At 37.6% G+C, this 19,446-nt stretch overlaps 1 long non-coding RNA gene across 1 annotated transcript in view; it reads left to right on the top strand.

Annotated features, from left to right (window-relative positions):
• Nucleotides 1-18,180, top strand: part of LOC128075340 (uncharacterized) — an 81,110-nt gene extending 62,930 nt beyond the window's left edge. Inside the window, exons 2-5 of the long non-coding RNA XR_008203780.1 lie at nucleotides 4,485-4,562; nucleotides 5,960-6,057; nucleotides 10,998-11,121; nucleotides 14,104-18,180. This is a non-coding gene — a long non-coding RNA (uncharacterized LOC128075340). The remainder of the gene's footprint in view (nucleotides 1-4,484; nucleotides 4,563-5,959; nucleotides 6,058-10,997; nucleotides 11,122-14,103) is intronic.
• The last annotated feature ends 1,266 nt before the right edge of the window (nucleotides 18,181-19,446 follow it).

Raw genomic sequence — 19,446 nt, 5'->3', positions numbered from 1 at the left:
CCAGAAAAGAAAACTGAGCATGATGTACTAGTACTTGTGGATGCCTTCACTCCTGAGGTCTATCAGCTCCAGTTTCAGATTATGTCAAAAGACCAAGTGGCTCACAGGTCGTTGACAGCTAAGTCCAGCAGAGGAAAATATTTGAACCTCAATCTTCCAGGCTTCATGCTAGCGCAATAATAATCATATACTGTAAAACTCATTTGGATCCTATGGATTTAAACCAATATGAGCAGAATATCAAAGAATCAAGTTGGATATTACGATTTCTGAGTTTGGTCTGTGTTGTAAATGACTGCAGAAAATAGTCACTGGTTCAAAAACTATAGAGATGCCAACAGAAAAAAACGAGTAAAGCCTTCTGATCAGGTTATGGTTTTTTTTTGTTATCATGTTACTTAAATTTTAACACTAGCCTAACCTCAAGAAGTTGTCATATTTTTGTCATAACAAACATTTAAGGAAGGGGAAGCCAGAATTGCTATTGCTGTTGTCACTGGAAAGAATGGTTTGGTGTGTTCTGTAAATGAGTGAGCATTACAGGTTCTCCTCCAGCAACCTTGGTTCTTCCACAGCAAAATATGTTCTGTAGCTGTAATCTAAAAATGTTACTGATAACCCTTCTCTCTTGGCTATATACATTATTTCTTGGTCTTAAACCAACTCTAAGGGAAGAATTCATTATCTGATTGGTCAAAATAATGCACTGGGCCCATTGCTTACTTTACAGAATAGATCAGAGTTGAAAGGAAGATGAGGAGCCATTTCCATGTGGGCTGGGTTTTTATTATTTTAAAATTTAAATAGGTTTGAATCACCGTAATATGAAAAGACCAAAATCAAACAACCATGGTTCATTCCTGTGCTTTGATTTTTATACCCATATATGTTTAAAAAAGAAAAAAAAAAAAAAAAAAAAAGATAGAAAACCAAACATGTGTGCTGCCTTTTAATAAAGATCATATTAAAAATTCAATAAATAGCAATATCTCTGATCTCTTAACAAAAGCGTCTGGTGTACAGGAAATTAAATGAAAAAAAAAATCCTTGTTAATCCTTTTTGATTTCTGTACATGGTAGCTGGAAGCAGAATTCTTTAACTCACAGGATTCTCTTTTTGTCTTCTCTCTTTTACATTTCTTCTCCTTTTTTGTCTTTTTTTTTTTTTTTTTTTTTTAATCTTCCGCACAAACGTTGTCTGGGTAACCTCAGTGTAAATGCAGCCTGTTTTCCGATACGCTCTAAAATAAATACTAATAATATAATAATAATAAAAAAAAAGCCATTGTATCATTGTCTCATCCCCGTGGCCTTGCTGCGAGGGATCCGTCTCGAACCAGGTGATAACCTGATAGACTTTATCTTGTCTTTTCTGGGCCTCCCTGAAGCCTGCCAACACTTCGGCTGGCTGTTAGGCATTTTAAATATCCCCCATGAGCCCTAACCTTACCCCTTTTCTCTTCTTGTCAGCTGGAATGTCTCAGAGCTGTCAGAGGCTTGTTGCTTATTGATGTTTCCGTGTGTTTTATGTCTTTTCTGAGATATGACAGCCCCTGACACAGTGCTGATTTCAATCAGCCGGCTTCTGGAGAGGCCTAAGATTTTGCACTTGCGCGGTCCCAGCCGCTAGCGCACTTCAGAGGCCTCCATCTAATGAAAATGTTTCAGTAGGCTGAATAAAGACCCGCTGCCCAACAAACAGCAGTTGATGAATTCACAAGACAAAAAAAAAAAAAAAAAAAGAGAGGAAAAAAAATAAAAAAAGAAGAGGAAGCCCTTCCCCCCCACAACCCTCTGCCTTTGTTATAAGAAAAGCAAGAAGAGAGGGTGACCTCCTGAGCCAAAGGTTTTGACACTGCATCAAATCCCTTTAGACCTGAACTGGCAGGCTGGGCCCAGCTTTAGATTACTTTATCACATCTTAGAGTGATGCTTGTATGTACCTCAGGATACCCTACATGTAAAGAGTGGATATTTTACCTCCATTGCTTATTAAGTCCAAGCTGGGTGTCTGGTAGAAAATGGAAGTCTGGCTCGCTGAGTGTTGAGAGAAAGCTGAAGTGGGAGGAAACACATCGTTACTAAAAACAGAATTACTGGCAGTAAGAAACGCACTTGAAAGAAACAGGCTGGTGACTTTGCTTGAAGTCACTTTGAGAGAACAGATATTTTTGTTTGTAATCAGATGAAAAAGAAGGGTGAAAACAGGCTTTGGGACAATGGAGCATGTTGTTTTGTAGGTTTTGAGAAAGTCTTTTGGTCAGTTGAATCAGGATGGCACACTGCTCTGTGCTGAGCTGGGAAGGCCCTTGTTTGTATTGCCTCTTTCACGTGCCTAGGGTACAGACATTTGAGAGGGGAGAGAAGAACAGGCAGCAGCCTTTCACTGCATCCACGTGGGGACTGAAGAAGGAGCTATGTGTATGACTGTCCTGTTCCTCTGCACTCCCCTGGGCACCCTGTTGCCTCTGTTGCTATTATCTGAAGCCTAGCCCCTGAATTCAGACAAAACAGTGCTACTGTTTTGAGGTCCACTGTGGTTATTCATGCTCTTTGTTGTACGTCAGGGCTCATCCTCCGCCATGCTGGGTGCTCTATGAGCACAGCAGAAAAAACAGCTTCTGCAGTAACACCCTTAGTCCCCAGTAAGCATACTGTGGTCTTTTTCTTCATGTTTTTGAGCTCATCTTGTGCACTTTATCTATATGTAGTCATCCAGCAACTTTTTTGTCAGAGGGATTGTGCCTGTGTGCTGTGGGATTAGGTTTATCAGCAAGTGAGATTTCTTGAGATTCATATGCATTTCTTTGTTTACGTGAGTTTTGTTAGGTTTTCTCCATCTATTTTTGCACAGAGGAAAAACAATCTCTCTCTGCTCTCTAACTAACTAAATAAACGTGGCCTACCCCACTTTTGAACAACATCAGTGGAATCCATGTCTGCAGTGACTCAGATGGTTTTGTTGATAACAGAGCTCTCGGTGTAGCCTGATACTGTCCTTCAGATGGGAAGACTTTAATCCTGAGTCTTATTTTTCACAGCATTCCGCTAGTGATTTCTGAGCAACAAATTACATCCATGCCTTCAAGCCAAACAAGAAGTGAAAATTTCTATTTAAAAGAATGTGGAAATAATACTGTCCATCTACCTACAGTACAATTCCATTTTTAAAGTGCTTTGATATTTTTAACAATATTAATATAATAACAGCAGCATGTGCCTATTGGGTTAGTCTGTATTTTATAACTTGGTATCCAATTTCTTCCTTGTTTCCTGCAGGACTGTCACTATTAATTTCTGCTCCCATTTTTTCCGTCAGTGTGAATATTGTCATTGGACTATTGTTTGTAAGTGATAAGCAGCCCCTAGTATTATTATTATTTCACTACTGCTTGTTGAGCATCAACAAATCTACCAAAAATATGAAAAAAATTTGGTGGATGTTTAACTCTCTCTTAGCCAGCTGGTTCTCCCTTTTTCCACCTCAAAGGGACATGTATTATCCACAAATAGAAAAATAGGAAACTAGTAGAAAAGCAATCTGTCACAGGGAAAAAAATACCTCAGGGGGTAAAGAATGCCTTCACAGTATGGCTTTAAGGTTTTAATTTATATTGGTCCTGACTCATGACACAGCCAGAGCAAGCCAGGGCCTGAGAGTCAGGTCTCCCACTGACCCTTGCATAGACTGGTTGAGAGAAAGATGTCAGCTGAAAACTCCCAGGGATCATGGGCCTGCCAAGCATTTTGAAAATGACTGCCAATTTGGCCTAGTCTCAGCTGAACACATGCCCAAGAGGGAGAAAAAGACAGTAATAAAGCAGCTTAGAGGGAAAGATATTGCTTTTGAGCTCCCAAACATTTCCAGTCTTTTTATATCACACTGTTGTTTGCTTACATGCGTGCTCTCATAAAAATGTATGCATGTACATGTGCGTACGTTCATGTATTTCAAAAATAAGAACAACCTGTAAAGATGATGCAAGAGGTTGGTGCCCTCTTCTGTGTTCACTACGCACTCAACCAACTCCTTTTGAATGTCAGAAGATGACTACAAAAGTGAATTAACTCTTCAGCTTAAAAACAACTAACTCATGCCCTTACAGACTTCTAAGGGGTAAAACAAGTGAATATCAGAGAGAACATGAAACCCATATTCAATTAACCTCAAGTGAAAAATATTCTGTTCTTCGGGTGACGGGAGAGTATGAAACCACAAAACTACACAATTAAGGTAACAAGTGAACGTAAAGGTTTCCAGGTGTTTGGTCACCCCTAAGAATGAATGGAGCAGTGTGGGTGCTGAATTCCTGTATGTGAGTTACTCAGGTTCAAATTTGGTTGTCTTAAAGTAGGTTTTTCTTGTTTCGTTATATTCCAGTATGATGTTTCAGAGCTAGGAAGATCAAGAGCAAATCTTTACTGGATTGGCTCAAGTGTGATATGATTTCTACTTATTGAACCTTATTGCTATTTTTTTCTAGTGCCTCTGGAGTAAGTGATATTACTCACCTGAGTAAAGGCTGTGTGATGAGGCTTAACACAAAGATGGAAGAAGAAAGGTAAAAATCAAGAGACGTTGTATTAATTTGTGTCCTAGAATGTTGCATAAAGTGTGTTAGAAATAAGAACTATTTGGTGCATGTAACATTATAGGTTAAGAATACCTGGATGAAAAAAAAACAAAACAAACAAACAAACAAACAAAAACACACAAAAAAAACCATCCCCAAACCAAACAAAATACCAGTTGGCAAACACGTTCATCTGCTGCAGCATCTGCCTCCAATATGTTTTATACTTGTGTAGATTCATTTGGGAAGTGAAAGGTAACAAGAACTTATCAAAGAATTAGCAAGCACATTCACAGCTGTTACAAATATAAATAGTCCTAATCATATTACTTTTTCCTCAGTTCCATTTTGCCTGAATGTCTTTTTTCCTGAAATGTCAAAATGTAATCTAAAATTGAGTAGATGCTGACAAAGCAGAAAGAGTTACAGTAGTTACCACATATAATACAGAAATATTTTTAGAGCATTTGTGATTGTATTTGAGTAGAAATATAATAAAGATCGCAATCTCTTCAGCACTTCTTTCTTTCTGTGAAAAAAAATATGCTTTTTCTTTTGGAAGCTTGTTTGAAAAATCTGGTAAGGAGAATGTCTTCTGTGCAAGTGACTGATGAGCTGTGCAACTGTCCCAGTTTTGCAATATGTATTATGTAATCAGTACTCAGGAATTTCCAAAGATATACTCTTTGTGTGGCACAGAGCAGAGAGTGGTACCAGTGAAAAACAAGTATGTGGTTGCTTTCAGTGAAATGAGGCTGCCTGTGATAAAGCTGAAGCTTGAATTTTGCAGTTACAAGTCCTTCATGCAGAGAAGTCTTTATACAGATTTCTGTTGCACAGTAGCATGTAGAAGTACATGTACAAAGATTTTCTTACCTTTTTGTACTGGAAATGTTTTTGCCACGACCTCCAAAGGCTTATGTTTACTGTGATTTTGTGCACAAAAGGATCTGAGAGTTTGTTTTGTGCCCTGAAGAGTCAACACAATGGCAACTGCTAAACCAAATGCCAGTTCAGTGAGGCTGCTGGGCTCTCCTGGTAGCACTTCTGCAGCTGAAGAGTGCCTGTGTCAGTTTGCAGAGCTTTTCATTCAGTCATTCTTAAAGTTTGTGCCTTACTTGCATGCTGCAGTGTTCAAAAACATACAGTTTTTGTTTTTGTTTATACAGTTGTATACTAGCAAAGTAAGAAATGTCTAAGTATGACAACTAACCTTGGTTAAAGGACTATCTTTGATGAGATTAAACAAAGTGCGTAACCTGGTTGGAAAAACAAATCTAAAGGTAGTGAGTGCTATTGGTGCTAAGTGGGTGGTTGGACTGGATGATCTTGAAGGTCTTTTCCAACCTTGGTGATTCTGTGATTCCGAGTTTTACTGTCTGCAGGTCTGGGAAGCTGAACCTTGCATAGACCACTGATGGACTATGAATCTTCAGGAAGAGAAGAAGGGATTAGGTCATAAGAACTCGTTGATTGTATACTGGTATGTATGTGGATTATTTTTCTCAACAACTACATTTCAGATGAAAAAACTTTTGAGGTGAACTGTGGAGATACTGGGGATGGAATGGAGGGACTTCTAGTGCCACTACCGGAGTGATGCCTGGGCTGCATGATATGTTTCCCTAGAGCATGTCATATAGCAGTGATCACTGGACTGACTTTCCCTCTTACCTTGCTTAGATTACAACTTTCTGCTGTTCTTGATTCTCTAGAGTCCTCTAGATTACTCCTAAAATAAAGTTTTTCACAGTGAAATGGACACTGCAACTATTCAGACGTGTGATTCTGTACAGATTTTTGTCTCAGAGGAGAATTTTTAGTAATCTTTACAAGCAGAGTTTCAGTTTAAACAGCAGGAAGGATGCCAGAAGCTGGAAAAATGGATATTAAAAGCAGATCACTTCACTTCCTACATCTTTATTTCACCTTTCAACAATGTTCTACCCCAAAAAGAAAAGTTGGGACACAACTGTTATTTCAAGTTATTGGGAACAAAACAACAAGCAATTGTGAAGCATTTCTCTTACTCTGTCACCAGTTCTTTCTTGGAAGGTAGCTTTCACAGAGGAGCTGATTATGCCCAAGGCAGATGAACAGATGCCTGCTGTAACACTGACTTAGTTTCCCGGACATCCAGCCTTTAGCTCCTTCCAAGACTGAACTCTGCAAAAGAAGAGCCCTGGGTTTCCTCCAGGCTGTCCTGGCAGCTTTCTTGGAGAGTTTCCAAGGGACTGTGTGTGGAATTCTTTGCAGGATGGGGTAACTGAAATATTAGGAGCCATGATTTATGGGCTTTCACACAAAGACTGGTCCTTAAACCTCTCTCTAAATGAAAATATTTCTAAATCTTTTTTTTTTTTTTTCTTGTATTTGCAATTTTTGTACTCTTCACATCTGAAACCCTCTGTCCTCCTCAGATAGTGCAAGAAATATCTTTTCAATGGAGGAATCTGAGATTTCTTTCCTTCTTTTCTTGAAGGAAAAACAAAATGTAATTGCAAAAAGACTTTGAAATTATGAGAATGACGTTTTAGGCAATGAAAAAACTTCTTCAGATATTCCATTTTGCTTTGTGAATTTAGCACAACCTGCTAAAAGTTTCTACATAGCACGCAGAACTCAAAGTACCTTTCTTTCCCCCTGGATAGCAACAACAACTAACATTTGGAACAAAAAAATTGGAAAACCAAGACAAAGCTGATCCTAGTTGGCAAATCTTGTCTATTAAATTGAAATACTACAATGGAAATCAATGTGGCATGATTCCAGGACTGGTATTAGTTTTTCCTCTTTAAAACAAACAGATTATCATGAAGTTTGGACAAGTGAGATGTCACACAATTGTGGCTTTTCCATTTAAAGAACACGCAGTAGTGTACAATAGAGTGCAAAGTTTTCTGAATTATTTATTCTTTTAGGTTTGGGCCTTCATCCAAAACACCTCAGGCCAAATCCATATTTGCTATGACTCAATTTACTTTATTTTGGGTGCACCAGAGAAAGATTAAACGTCAGGTAGCAACAAACTGAAGTACAAAATCCTGGAAAAGAGTCAGGTGTTAAGAAAATAAATAGGTATCGTGCTGCCTTTTGTTCACTGGTATTTTCTGGTAGAGGTAAGAAGTCACAGCTAAGTTTCACAGATGCTTGATGAACATGCTGCCTTTAATTGTATGCCTTGCTGTGTCTGCATGTTTGTGGTTGCCAAGTGGAATGATTTCTTGGAAGAAAAAGATGGGAGGGAATAAGAACCAACAAAAGTAAAGCTTATCTTCTTTCTAATATTTCTCTAACTATGATGTTCAGGATATATTCTGGACAGTTTTGTCCACGTGACCTCGCAATACCCAGACAATGAGCTGAGGAGAGCAGTACAATGGTATTAAAGGAGCAGCATGATAACCAGAAGGTGGACAGAGGTTTTAGATCAGTGAGTGTGGATGAGAGATCCAATAAATAACTGGTCATGATTCATTGCTAAAGTAAATAGGAGAAAGAAAAATGTGAATTGTAGAAATTTTAAATATCTGTATATGTGTTGCATTTACACATTACTTACTTAGTCTATATTCAGATTATGCAACATGTAGAGCACTGAATACAGTAATTAAGTAATAAAGACTTGTAGAAAGCCTGTCTTGGAGGTAAATGGGAAATGACGACGAGGCATAAAGGAGAACCTTGTTCTCCAGGACTCATCTGCTGTTTCTAACACCATCGAAAAACCTCTGAGTCCCATTATACTGTTATTAATAATATCTGTATCATGATTTCTGCTCAGCAGTAGCAGCCTCAGGCAGTGCCTGCTCAGTGATCTGTGTGCAGCCGCTCTTCACCTCCTGTGATGCCAACAACAGGACATTCTCAGCTTCTGTTGTAGCACTTCTTGTTTCATTTGTTCCCTCATCCACATCTCTGATCACTCGCAGCAAGTTCTTCTCTTGTTCAAGTTCTTGAATTTATTTCCATGCTGTTGCCTTTTGCCCCCAGGCTCTTTTTACTAGGACCAGGAAATATAGGTACATTGTGAGCATACACAGAGCTTCATAACCAGAGATCAAAACTATTCTGCAGTTTTTTGGTGACTTTGTTAGCAGGAAAGGAATGGTATATGGAAGGGGTGAGATAAATTGAACTCCCGCAAGAGCAAAAATCCTGCAGTCCAGATTTTTAACTATTTTCTAGTTAAAAAAAAATAGTAGTTTTCTGAAACAAAATGTTGTTGCATAATATTCTATATTTCATATAATGACATTGTGATATAATGAATAAAAGAAGAAAGGCAAACACTTTGACAAGATAATCTGTAGGAATTTACAGAATTTTTTCCAACTGCTTCACTGATTCAATTTATTGTATAGGAATGTGTTTTTGAGTGATCAAAGCCAGCTTTTAACAATTCCAAATGAGGAGGAAGAAGTGGAAACAAGTCAGTAATAAGCAGTAACTATTCTTTGTGCTAGTTTCCGGACAAAAATCCAGCGTGCTTACTTTCAGTGTTTGGCTGTGAAGCAGTGCAGTGCTGAGCAGAGGAATGAAGCACTCGCTCCTCACTGCGTTTTTGTCAGCCAGGAATAGCAGTTGCAGAAGACTCCATTCATTTCTATTGCCATCATCACCTTAGCATCTACTACCCTCCAGTAGTACATTAAGCATGACCAACATCTGTTCTGTGTTTGTCTTCTCACCTCCTCTCCAAAGGGAATGTATATAAAGTGATCTGTTCTGGTTTTTTTTTATATATATGTTACATTGCTAAATGCTAGAAGACAAAGTCAAAGAAATCCTTTCTGAACTTCTAGCACTGATTCCATATAAAGCTGTCTATCTCGAAGTCAAGGAGACAGGACTGTTTATTTATTTATTTATTTATTTTTTAAATTCATACTCTCAGAATGGCCAGAGGCATTTATTCTGGCTATTCAGTGGTATTTTTACAGGGGTTATCATGGTGAAGAAAAAATGTTTATCTTATTTCAAAAATACAGAGTGATAGCTTGAATCAAGACCACAGTTTGCACCACTGACATCATGTCTTTGCATCTTAAATGATATAGGTCACCAGTGACTCTAATGATCTATTAAAATGATGATGTACCTAAGAAAGAAATTTGGAAGCCAAATGTATCAGTGGCGATGTACAACCAGTCTGTCAGTGCAGTGGTGATGTAACGTGGCGTTATTCTTTATCCGTGAGTTATAGAAACATATCTAGTATCTGAGTCTTTAGGGAAAAATCGATACAGTTAGTCCATGTACCAGCTAGGAACTTTTAGAATAATACAACAATGGAGTAATACAAAAATTTTTTGTGTATCTAATCAAACGCTGGTGCCATTAATCCCTCAGAGGATGTGAAAATAGTCATTGTAGAAACAAGGTGCTGAATCAGCCTGTAAAAATATTAAAATTACATTGTTTTAGGATTGAAGTTTTGAATAATTTTAGTAACAAAATGACAGGACAGTTGCATGTTCATCCTTAAGGTTATTAGTTCTGTTCAGCAGCTACATCTGTATTTTTTTTGTTCAAAATTTGGGATGTGCTTTCATAATTAACATACAGCATAACTGCTCTTCTGCATTTATCCTTTCTGAATGTATATAGTTATGAGTAGCTGCCTAAACAAGCTGTGCCAGCACTGCATTGACTATGATCTGACACTGCCATCCCTCTGTAGTTAACACTTCTTAGGGCTGTTGCAGTGCTGATTGTTCTCAGTACGTATCTTTGGGTTGTACAGCAGTTTAGTCAGGTCATATTCTAGCTGGCTGCCCATCCTAAATACAATCTGCAATTTTTGTGGTGTTGGAGATGGTAGTGCTGTGCCTCTATAATTCTAGGGAGCAACCTTTTCAGCATGATGAATGGAAACTTATTGAAAAGAAATGATTCTGTTATCAACACTTCAGGTTAGCAAAGCAGTAAATGCTAACCAGCACAGCCACATGTCAGGCTTTGCAGAAATGTCATACCTTCAGCCTCTACATATTTGGACAGATCTGTGAGTTCTTACCTATGGACCATTGGATTAGCATCATCTTGGTTATAAAACAGACACTGGGAATGAACATTTGGAAAGGTGCATGCCTTCTGTGAATAATGAAAAAAATGTTGTAACCCCAACACTTAGGCTTAAAAAATGACATCCTCTCGCAGCACTGCAAAGTAGGAAGAATGCAAATCCTCTTGGTTTTATATAGCTAAAAGGGGAATAGTTTCCCTGCGACTTGGAGAGAAGACTACCATATCAATGTCTGCCTAGCAACTGAAAGGTGACACGTGGAGCCTCCTTTTCAACTCATTTCCTCTTGATGAGAGGAAGGGATCCTCCTGCGAGTTATTACCTGAAATAATACCATATGGTAAAATGTAAACAACATCTGCATATTCATGTAATAATTTCATCTGTTTAATTAGTTCCAGCAAAGCAGTTTACCCTCTGAGGCCCTCGCTGTCAGCTCCACGCTCATACATCCATGCCCTGCTGTCGAGCCTGACAGCCGTCTATTGTTCATTCACTGCTTCCACCTCGCCACTTAATGTAAGTGAATCTTCTGAGGGGTGGAAAGCCTGTCCCCGTTGATCCAGATGTAAGGGCTGGGGAGGAGGAGAGTGTATGTCTGTCAGCTTGGAATATGGATACTAAGAGCAAAACTGACAGATCAGGTGGCTTTGTGCTTTGGTTTTGTTTTGTTTTGTTTTTGTTTTTTTTTCATGGATGTGGGAGAGAAGACTGGCACTTGGTTTAAGTGTTAATCAGTGCACAGGACCGCAGGCTGAACTTTTGTGCAGTTGCTAAGTCTTTCTCTCAGGACAATTCTCAACCAGGTGAATTCAGCAACAGAATAGCAACCCAGCTTTTACAGTCAGCTATATTTCAGTGCCAAAGTAATGACAGCATGCCTACTGGTGCAGCAAAACACAGGGCCCTAGAGGGCTGTATGAATTGGCCAAACAGGTTTTCGGAAATGCATGTCAACAAACAACATTCAGGACAAACTGAGAATGTAATAGTGTGAGTCTAAGTGGAAAGGTCCCTAGAATATATTTTTGGAGTCTCCTGGCTCATGTAAATAAATTATATTGTGGGTCACATGTAACAATAAGTGATTCAACTCACCTTCAAAAGGAAACATTTACATTACGGAGTATAAACACTTCATGGTGATATTACACGTAAGTAGAGGAAAGTACCGCAGTTCAATGTGGTAAAAGTCAATACTGTAATAAGGTAATAATAATAATACTTAGCACTTATATGGCCTTTTACAGATTTGAGCAAACACTAACAGATTAGTCCTCAGAACACCCTGGGGGAAATATGTAAGTAAGAGTTATTGCCTTGTTGTAAAAATAAACCGTATCTTATCACATGCCCATCACCATGGTATCTATGCAAACAACCAGTCTGACGGACAGTCTTGCCATTGCCTTTTGATTAACTGAGACAAGATTGCAAGATGTACACTCAGCTAAATAGATGTATATTACCCTTTATTTAAAAGACAGTCAGATCTGTGCCAATGTCTTGCTCAGAAGAGTTCTGGAGATTATAGATGGTGATCACAAACGATGAGCGTCTTGCTGAATTTGTGATCTTTCTCCATTAGAAAAGTAATTTCTGCTGTCCCTCTGTTGCCTGTCTGCGTGTCAGGAAAGAGAGATATTTCTGAAATATTCAGCATCCAGTAATTAAAGGTAGGGAAGTCTAGAATAGATGGACTGAGATGGGTGCCAGGCAGGCAAACTGCATCAGAATAGTCTGCCGTTTTCATGGGCTCTCAAGAAGGGACCCTCTATGTGTGTGTATACACTACGGATCTGTCTTACAGTATGCAGTGTGAACTCTCAGTCATAAATTACAGTGATTAAATAAGAGGATGGACGTATTCATCTGTACAGTGAAAAAAGGCTGCTATCGGCTATCTGAGGGAGGTGATAACGGGTCTTTTGTACTTATCTAAGGAAGAATGGGAACAACAGAAACCATCCGTATGTTGTCAGCTGGAGTGCTTCAGATTTCTCTCTTTACAGCTCAGAGTGGTGTTGCAATTAATCTTTTAATGCTCTTAACCTGAACTATAAAACAGCAGTTCACAGTAGATAGAAAACTAGCCACTCAAAGTGAGTTTTATTTCTGAGTTCTAATGGCAAAACAGTAGCAGCAAAAGGTGAAACACATTTACCTTGCAGGATTTTCCTTATCCACCTATAGCAAAACTTCTGTGTCATATTGCCTTTGTGGTGGCCACAGTCCCTTCAGTTTCAATGAAATCACAGTTTCCTGCTTAAGATTGGATTCTGTGCAGTCACTGCAACAAACTGAAGGAACTTTCAAATCACAGAAGTTCAGACAGATTACCTTTATGTCGCTAATGAGTAATTGTTCTAATTGTTACCTCAAATACATTTTTAGAATGTTTTCCTATAGAGTATGGAATAAAAATGAATCTCTGGAAGGTCTTCAAAAAGATAATTGGTAATGAATTATACTATTAGCAATTCAGTAATTTAATAATAACAATAAAGTGACATTGAATTAACAATGAGCTTTACAAAATCATATTGAATACAAGAGAAGATTATTATTCTGTTCCTGACACGTTGATCAGTCTAATAAAATGAGGTTCTTTTTGCATTCCCCATAAATATGACTCTAAAGCAACATGAAAAAATTCTGAGTTTAAGAGAACTTTCTTGTCTCTGTGTCCACTGTATTCATTTTCTGTACTAAAACAAACAGAAATAATTCAATAGTAAGTGGATAAAATATTTACAATTTAGGGGACATTGACTAACATCAAATTACTTACTTTAAGTATCTGCCAATTTAAGTATCATTTGTCATCAGTTTTTAAGAAAATAATTCTGACTGATGAGAAACAAAACAATTAGGGTTTGGTTTTTAGACTTGCAGACTTCTGATATACTAAGTGTATCAGACTTCTGTTTTTCTGACCATAATGGCTTTTATGTGCTTTGATGAAACACTGAAATGATAAAACTCTTCTAGGCAAGCCTATAAACGAATAGAAGCCCTGTGCTGAATCTGAATTGATGATGTATAAATGATCTATATATTAATGTACTCATAGATGGGTATTTCTCTATTAAATAACTTATATGAAGAAATTTCAGACAGGCCTTGAAATACTTCCTAAATTAGACAAAAAAAAGTCCATTATTTTGCAAGTCTATAATTGTTACTCTGGTTTATGCTCAGATCCAAAATTCATACTAATGGACATTTGAGGATAGGAAGGATGATGTTGTTATAGTGAGGTAGAGCTGCTGGTGCTGGCCAAAGCAAGGTTAATTTATCAAAATTATTTTAATTATAGTTGCATAACGATGGAACTTCCACAGTTTTCTTTAGACAGAAGTTAGTTTAACAGGTTCGTTACAAAAGTAAGTGCATTCAGAATATTTGGGTATTTTTATTTTTGATAAGGAAGTGAAATTATCTAGGTTGTGCTGCCCAAAGAGAAGCCTTAATGACCTTTATTCTATATTTTTTTCATAGATTATTGCGATAAGGAAACTCCTGTGTCACGACCCACTGGCGTCTGGCTAATCCGATGGTATTCGTCGCCGCATTGTCCGTGATCAATAACTAATTATCAAAGTGGCATTTCTTTTCAAGAGCTCCTTGTTAAAAAATGGCTTTTGGCTGAAACTAGAGGAAAAAGGTCGCCACTTTGACATCGTTGCAAGTCTTTCAAAATCCAGTGGGCCGTCCAATTGAATTACTGTCCCAAACTAATTGATATAAATTTGAACAGAAGAATGCTTGTTACTACAGAATGTCATAATGATATCCTTGGCAAGAGCATGTCAGTGGGAAAAAAGAGAAAAGACCAGCACTAGTCACAAAGCATCTAGACAAGTTGCCGCAGAAGACTGTTAACGAAAGTAAGAGGAATGAAATCGTGCATCAGTTCCTTTTTCTCAGTAAGGTTTGGTCAGATGTTCAAGAAACATTAATCAACATCTGCTTTTTGTAACATTTTGCATTTGAAATCAGACTTTATAAAACCTGCTGTAGGAAAGGAATAATTGCAGTATATTAAGGACTGAAAACCTGATGATCAGTTGCAGAAGTCTCATTGACTCTACTGAGATCTCGAGGGAGCGTCTGTTGGAATTTAGCTTTAGTCATGAGGCCGAACTTGGCAGACAGTTTCCTTAAGCAGCCTTAAAATATGACCTTCTTCAAAGCAAACTGGATTGGATGTAAATAAGTCACATGACTTTGAACTAGAAAAAGAACACAGGCACTTAAAATACAGGAAGCGCAGTCATAAAAATGTGGTGAAAAAAGTGATGACAAAAAGATTTCATACTATTCATGCCTGAGATTTGATGTACTGTCTTACATGCCTTTCGGAGACTGCTGCAGAAATCTTGGAACCCTTTTGATTTTTCATTGCATGACAACAGAGCTTGTGATGTTTCTGGTTTTGTTTATGTTTTCTAGACCTAATTACCTTCCCCTCTGTGTCATACACTCTGTCTCTGAGCTGGGAATTGCAAAGGAGGAGCACAGGCAAAGGTCACGCCACAACGGGGTAAGAGGTGTTGTGGAAAAAGGGGTACCGCAAAAGAGTCTATGTGGGAGCATTGTAACTAGACTTGACTCATGACAGAAATTAATCAGATGAATTTATCAGTTATCTTCTCAAAAAAAAAAAAAAAGTTGTCAATTAGTTTGCCACAATGTGTCATTTTAGTCACATGCAGAGGAAGTCATGTGATTGCTGAGGAAGAGAGAAGAGAAGGGCATTTGTGCCTAATTGGAAACAGTGAGTGTATGTGCTTTTTAATCCCTGATCTTAAAAGGCTCCAGCTGGGGTTTAGTAATGAATATATTTCCTGCAAACTTACTGTTTTACATTTCCCAATGATAAAGAGAAGGTGACTAATGAATTGACACAGGGACTTTAATCTCTGCAGTAGATTTGCAGATGCCATTCACAGTGTATCAATCAGCAAACAGAAGTTTTTAGTATCTGATGACGAGTCAGTAGCCAGTGTGAACTGAGTTGTATCTCCACGCAGAACCTAATGGTCAAAACCCAATACTGCCTATTTTGTGCAGTATTTTTGGGATAAATTCAACAGAGTGACTCTGGAACACACGGATCAGAGAGACCAAATAAATTTACAGATGGCAATTATCTTGTTTGGGCTGGGTTGTGACAGATGACAATTTTGAAAATAGGCAATCGATGCATGAATTGGATTTAATAGAAGACTGACAGACTGTTGCTTACGATAGATTTATTGCTTAGATAATAAGGCCATCAAGGCATATTTTCTTGTTATGTCAAAGCCACAGAACAAAGTGAGAAACCACAAGGGTTTAAAGATTCACATTCACATGGTTTTGATTAGAAAGGCGAAAGTCTACTTTTGTTGCTGAAAGACCAAAGGTAGCAAGGTCACTACATTCAGTTCCATTCTGCCTTCCGTATATGACTTTATGACTGTCCTCTTATACTGGAGGCAGGAAATGCCTTGTGATGGCAAATAGCTGAGCCATCTCTGACAGACTTACATCATCACAGAGTCGCTAGGGAACTCTCTTCTTGTCTTCCATGGCTGCTTTAATGACACTTTGTGAGGCTTTCTTTAGCAGACCAGAGAATTCAGTCTGAAAGCCTGTCGGGTGGGTCAGCCACTGTCTAGGTCATCCAATCTTGCCCTTAATGATTCCCTCTGGCATTACATTCACAGGATGGTGGAAGTAGAGGCTAAATATATACTGTCTATTTATGGGCTATCTATATAATATTTTGGCATCTATGGAACATATCTATACTGTTGTTACTGGAATCTACATTTGCATCATTGTGTAGCCTATAGGAGAAGTTGAAATGTCTGTGATGGACCTGGAAAAAGACTCCTACACTTTTGTGAACTAGTTTTGGGTCTAATTGAAACCATAATGCCATCAGAGCTGATAATGCCATTAAACAGTTCAGAATTGATATCAACTCTATCATGTAGAAGTAACTGCTCTGAAAAAGTGAAAATGTTATGACTTGATAGTGCATGGCCTTCTTAAAAAAAAAAAAAAAAGTAGTGTAATACAAAATCAATGTAGCCTCTACTAAGCAGATTTAAAATTTGTTATCTGATCTCAAAATCTGCCTGTAAATAAGAAATCACAATTTTTAATGTGGTTCAACACAGAACTTTATTTAGCTCAAAGTTATTCACTTCTCTGAAATATTTTGTAGAAAATATAAAACTGCAAATAGAATTTGAAAGTGACAATTTGTAAACGACAATAAGGGTGAGTTAGTTATGTAGTTTTATGGAGATTACATTGCATTACCCGTATGTAAATGTGGAGTCATTATGTAATCAACGATTATGTTTGTAAAGGGTGAACTGAAATTGTCATGATAATAGTAATTGAACAGCAAACAGTACAAGGGGGTAAGTGCAATTCATGGATGTACAAGAAAGAGAACCCTGAAAAGAGTAATATCACTTAAAAAAAAAAAAATCCAAAACAAAACACAAACATATAAAAAGATTCTGATAACAGAAATTGAAAGGATTTGAGATCCGGAAAATTATTTTTGTGTTGAACTTTAGAGAGCTCTATTCACTGGATGAGTATTCTAGGAGTTTATTCACCCAAGATCTGCAAGGAATTTCTAAACAGCTAATGATCAATTTTTTTTCTCCCATAGTTAAAATTCAAAATAATTAGAGCTAATTAAAGCTAAAAAGACAAATTCAGCTTTGAAATGTCAGTTCTTACCATTTTTCAACACATGTTGCAATGTTATTAAGAGAAATATGACAAAATATTCGTAAAACCTTTGAAATATCCTTTACTCCATCTCTTACTAGCATCCTAGGTAAAGTCACAGGTAAATGAATGATGTTCTTCTTTATTAATTTTTTAACCTCTTCTATGAAAGTGAATACTTAAGTGAATTTTAGTTATATCCTAAAATATGTAATACTAATTCCAGCTAATTGTCCCAAAGTAGTTAATATATAAATAGCTCTGAATATCTTGTACCTGCTGCTTCTATTTAATGCTTACTTCCTTTGTTTCTTTTTTTGTTCTTTCTAGTACGGAAGTAGAGCAAGGGACCATATGCAGCTAGATCAAAGCAGGAGTCTGTCCAGAAAGGAGTTGTGGCTCATGAGTCATAACTAATCCCTTGATTACCCTCAGATGGTACATTTTTATTTCCTTTCTTGTATCTGGCCAGCTGTTGCTCCTACTGCTGATCCTGCTGGTGTTTTACTGCTTTTATTGGCACTCTGATGTCTTTTGGTAGTCATATAGGATCAGAAGCAGGGATCCAGGAGAGCAGTTGTACTACATCCAGAGCATTCATGGCTGAGTAGCCCAGGTGAGATCAGCAGAAGCATCTCTTTTCTTCTCTCCACAACTGTTAAACAGGCCTTGAAGTTTTATTGTGGCACTTATCACTTCACTACCTGAACAACTCCCAGGTTAATTGAATGACCAGAGTTCTTAGCGATGGTGGGTGTTGGCTTTTTTCTCTCCCTGCTTAGGAATCTGATGGTGAAGATAGAGAGGTCAGCAACCACTGTCTTTAACAGCATGATGATGGGAAAGTCTTCTCAGTGCTTTTTCCATATTCACGTTTATGTTTCTTTAAAAAGGTTTATAAACAAATGATTAATCTGTGTATATGTATGTTACTTATTCACAGCTGTAGTTTTCATTTGCAATCTATTGCTATATTATCTATGAAGACAGATAGGTCTTACTTTAATTTATAATTTCCAACTTTAATGCAGTATTTGAAGGCAGCAAAACTGCAAAAAGAAAAAAGAAAAAAAAAAAAAAGGCAGCAAAACAAGCTCAGCAGAAATAGTTTGAAGTAGTTCTGCACATAGAGACACCCAGCAATAGTTGTCTCCGAGCCTGAAAATCTGTGATGAAAACAACTATGAAAGTTTCTAATATTACCCACTCAAGATAAGAAAGCAGCTAGACTGTCTTCTGTAAAACACTGAACAATAATCTTGTAGCTACTTCTGTACTAACTGTGGACTCATGCAGTTAGGAAGGTTTTCCAGTTTCTCAGCGTGCAGCAAATCAGTTAAGAAAGCTCAGCTCGGTGAATTTATTTCATTTATGTACATTATTGATCTAAGACTTGTTTTTCCATCTCAGCCAAAGTGACAAAAACTTCTCGAAAGTGAAGCAAGTTCAAGCACTCTCAGCCTGGTTCCCATTAAACATCATAAGAACATTGCAATTTGACATTTATCTGGCAGCCTTAAATGTGAAAGACCAGTGTAGCTACTACGCAGAAAATAGAAGGGCCTTTTTGGCACCACTAGGGATGCTTTTACCAGGTTAGGGTCAGGTGGATGACAGCAGAGTGGAAGTAGGCAGTCTCACTTCTCTGCAGACTTGAACTATATTTGACCTCTAAGGTACCAATGACTTACTGGGAAATTGCAAGAATGTTGTATTGGCCTTTATGGAATTATAATTCCTTGTCGTTCAAAAAAAAAAAAAAAAAGAAAAAGGAAAAAAAAACCCCACACCCTAATTAGCTAAAGAATACCTTTGCTGATGTAATTCTCATGCAAACAGAATCAGGGATCATCCTGTTGCAGTTCTTATAAAATGTAACTGCTGGAAACAATGGTTCTGGTGGCTGCAATTTGAATGTAGACCTTAAAGAATCATGATTCCAAACTTCTTGGTGCCCTTTCCCTATCAATCAAAAGGAATCGTATGAAATAATTATTAGGCTACATAATTATTTTACAAAATAGAAGGTGTTTTTACTGCACATTTCCATTTTAGTACCAATCATTACTTCCCTGAATACTAATAACAGCGTTAAGCATT

Source organism: Tympanuchus pallidicinctus, unplaced genomic scaffold (genome assembly GCF_026119805.1).
Source record: "Tympanuchus pallidicinctus isolate F22 unplaced genomic scaffold, pur_lepc_1.0 scaffold12, whole genome shotgun sequence".
Classification (NCBI taxonomy): domain Eukaryota; kingdom Metazoa; phylum Chordata; class Aves; order Galliformes; family Phasianidae; genus Tympanuchus; species Tympanuchus pallidicinctus.
Note: the sequence above shows the minus strand (reverse complement) of the source record. Positions and strands in the feature narration are given on the sequence as shown.